The sequence below is a fragment of the Cebus imitator genome, unplaced genomic scaffold, assembly GCF_001604975.1.
Source record: "Cebus imitator isolate Cc_AM_T3 unplaced genomic scaffold, Cebus_imitator-1.0 Scaffold195, whole genome shotgun sequence".
In the NCBI taxonomy this organism is placed as follows: Eukaryota; Metazoa; Chordata; class Mammalia; order Primates; family Cebidae; genus Cebus; species Cebus imitator.
This window is the reverse complement of record NW_016107510.1, coordinates 3,805,761-3,810,034: the sequence shown is the minus strand read 5'-3', so window position 1 is coordinate 3,810,034 and position 4,274 is coordinate 3,805,761.

Here is a 4,274-nt window from a genome sequence, read left to right as displayed (position 1 = left end):
AAAATAAAATAAAATAAAATAAAATTTACTTCCTGGATTGCTGCTGAGGGTCAAGTGGAAGAGGCTTGAGGAAAGACATATGAGCACCTCATCCAGTGCCTACTAGACTCAAAAGAATATAATTACTTCCCTGTCCTCATCTTCGTCTATCTTACTTGCATTCCTGGTAGTCTGGGATATGAATGAAAATTGGCACCTGGAAAAGGCTCTCCTGAGCCACTTGGTGTTAGCTAATGGGATCTTTCCATGCTAAGTACTGGGTTTACAGATGGGATCGTAGGAGGTTTTACTGTCAGATAAAAGGTGGCACTCATGAGGATTGTATTGGCTAAGCACAGCTTGTGAAATATGTGCTAGTAAAGCTGGGATAGCCTATTCGTTTCTTTATGATTTTTTAAGGGCAGGCTTGAGCATTATTTGCATTCTCCTCCTTATTCTTAATGTTACTTAGGCTAAAGATCTGACATCTTGGTTTTAGACAGAGACATAAGAGCCTAATGAATGCGTAAATCAGGCTCATTTTTAAGAACGACAAGAGATAGAGTTTTAACTTTTTTATTATTAGATTCATAAGCCATTAAATATTAAGACTTTGTCAATGTGGCCCTGTGCACTAATAAATAAATAATGCCCACCAAGTGTGTTTTTTTACTATAGGGAAGATGGAAGAGTCCTGGAGACTGGACCCAGACAAGCGAGCTGGTTGAATGGAGCCCTTAGTCTTCACTCATAGGCAAGAGGCTCCACTAGTTTGTACTACCCTAAATTGAGGCATGCTTTGAGAAATCCTCGCATCTGCTGATGGGTGTTTAAGGCACAAGTGCTGTAGATGGTACCTGACCATAGGCTGAGATGCTCTCTGAGCTCACAGTGGGTGGGGGATGAAGCAGGGAGGTTTCAGGATGAAACTGTTCCACCTCAGAACATTAGGCATTAGTTAGATTCTCATAAGGAGCATGCAGCCTAGATACCTCACACCACCAGTTCACAACGGAGTTCACGCTTCTTCGAAAATCCAGTGCCATCACTGAGCTGACAGGAGGCAGAGCTCTGGCAGCAATGCTCACTGGCTAGCCTGCTGCTCACCTCCTGCTGTGCAGCCCAGTTCCTAACAGGAACCGGTACTGATCCCTAACCCGGAGTTTGAGGACCCCTGCAACAGAGGACTCAGGCCAAATGGGAGGTCAGCGGGCTGGACTCCTCACCCAGCCAGTCTTTTCATCAGAGACATGGTCCAACGTCATGGAAGAGAATTTTTGTGTGTGTCAGGCAGAGACTTTCCTTAGAGCAAGCACTTCCCTCACACCAAAAGACCATTTTGGGGATCATGAAGGCCATTTTTTAAAGCTAAAAATGAACATGAGCAAAGGAAGCATTGTCCTTGGACACTCCCCAACCTCCCTCTCTTCCCAGCAGCTTCCTAGTAACACCGGAGAGCACCTGAGCTATAAAGGTACAGGGGTGATGCTGGCCCCTGGCATCAGGACAAGGTCCTGGATCTGCTTCAGATGCAGCTTCTGACTTGTCCCTGACCTGGGCCAGGCCTGGAGGGCACCACTTTCCATGTGCCTAAAGAGTGGCCTAAGAGATTTCTCTCCGTCACTCCTGGGACAGACATGAACGTGTCTGTCTCCCCAGAAGGTACGCAGGTTCGTGTAATTACACCTTTTTCAAACCATGTAGAATGGAATTGTTGGAAAGGCCCCATTGACAGTGGGCTTGTGAATCAGTAGACTCCAACTGGGACAGCTGATAATGATAATGATCTTGCATTCACACAGACCTTTTCATCCAGATGGATCTGTGGAGCTCAGCAGGATTTACCACCAATGGTACAAGCACAGGGCCAAACTCTGCCCTCTGCAAGGTGCTACCAGCTCCCACGGAGGTCGCATTACTGCTGAAGGTCTTGGTCAACACTGGCCCTCCAGCAGCGGCATGTTCTGAGTCCATGCACTTGAGCTAGAGAAGGAATTTGCAAGCCATGATAGCCCTAGCACAAAACAGGCTCTGCGAGGGCAGCTAGAGAGCTGGGGCCATGGGGAGCTGCACCTATGTGAAAAAAGCAGGATTCAGTCCTTTGCTGTGTGCAGAATGCCATCTCTGAACACCCAGCATGATAGGCAGGGGCAGGCCAAAGTGGGGGAGACAGCTGAGTCCCTAAAAAACACTCATGCTGCCTCAAGATCAACATTTCCCAAGGTGTGTTCCACAAACCATTAGTTCTTACTACAAGATGCTCCTCCAAGAGAAACAATTCTGGGTCTTTTGAGAAAGGCAGCAGCTGGATTCCCCATCTGAAAAGTCATAATGCACATTAGCATATTAAAGATTCTGAGGAGTCCTGAACGAGAGAAACCTATGTAACCTTAACCTGTGTATCCCAAGCTGATTGAACCACAGTGCCCTTTTCTCCTTTGCAACATACTGCAGAACGTGGTATGCACTTTGAAAAAATCCACTACAGATTTAGACCAGTCTAAAGTAAAGCTTTCTGTCTTCATGTTTTTTAATTAAAAAATGATATGTTCTGTTCAGATCTGAGATAATACCAAAGAGCTAAATGGTTGTTGATCCCGTTTTATTTATTTACCCTGGGGAAAGTGAAATCCAGAAGGGCTGTCATGTGCCAGACAGCAACTTGGTAGCAGAGCCAGGACCAGCCTTAGACCTCAGTTTGATCCCATGTATTATGTATGCATAATACAACTATAAACGCACTGACCTATGTTTTTAAAGCAAGAAATACAACAAAGAAATTTTACATAATCCCTGCCTTGTTTCCTGGATTCCATAGTATGTTTTCTTTTTTTAAGTGAAAGGTAGATATGTAGTAGGATGCTCCAGTTTTTTTGGGCTGAGATATTTTTGTTTGAGGGTAAGCTTTTGGTTTGTCTACGGGAATTCCTGCAGCGTTCCCGTACGTGCACTAATGCATGCATCATTCCCTCCTCTCCACAGACACACAGATACATGCAAAGCAAACTCCTGAGAAACCATGAGGTGAATAGGAAAAGCACTACTGAAGGGCATGGCCCTAGACCCATGCTGTCAATACAGGGGCTATGTAAATTTGTAGTTTAAAGTTATTAAAATAAAATGAAGTTTTCAGTTCCTCAATTGCACTAGTCACATTTCAAGTGCTCAGTAGCTGCATGTAGCTGGTGGCTACCACATCGGACAAGTACAAATTAGAACATTTCTGTCATCACAGAGAGTTCTATTGGACAGTAGATGCACCACCACCATTTTATCCACAACAGCGCTGGGCACAGGGCTCCTTGCTGCACTGTCTTCAGGTCAATATATAATCCTGACTTTCTTCAAAAAGCGAAAACCTACATACTGAACAAAAGCGCTTGCAGGGCATCAAAAGGTAACTCTATCTCCTAAATCCTGAAAGGCAATCACCTTGGAATGACCTAAAAGCATACCAGTGAGATGCAGAAAATGTAAATGGAATATTTTTTTGTCTACTTCCTGCCTCCAAGTTCCAAATTAAACTACCACACCCTTCAAATGGACTGGAGCACTCAACACCAAGATGTGAGCAGTTTTATGGTACACGAATGTTTGGGGGAACTCCTCAATCTCTTTTATTACACCTTCCTTGACAAAATATCATTATTTACTTCGTGTCTGATTACTTTGTCTTCATAGCCCTAAAGTAGGCTTTTGGACCAGATGATAAATACACATGGTTGATTTCTTTTCAACAGCTGTTCAATAACTTTTTACTCAGCCCCAAGTTGGCAATATTACTTCCAAAGTCAACCCTTTTTGCTTTCTCTTAAATAATAGACTTTATTTTTTTAGAATAGTTTTAGATTCACAGAAAAATGAAGCAGAAAATACACAGAGTTTCAACATACACCCCTCCGTCCCCCATCATCAACATGCCCCACCAGTGTGGTCCATTTGTTGCAATAGATAAACCTACATTGACAAATCAATATCAGTGAAAGTCCATAGATGATATTAGAGCTCCCTCTTGGTGCTCTACTTCCTAAGGGTTTTAAGGATGTGTAATGTCACGCATCCATCATTATAGTGTCACACAGAAGCTTCCCTGCCCTAAAATTCCTCTGTGCTCCACCCTTTTATTCCTCCCTTCACCCAAACCCCTAGCAACCAATCCCCTTTTTCTTTAAGAATTCTATTCACTTTCTGGACATTCCTGAACCTAGCTGCTGCTGCTGTGTTTCCTATCTTCTCACTGGATAGACTGAAGTCCAAAAACACTATGACTCCCCTATGATCACACAGGAGAGCAG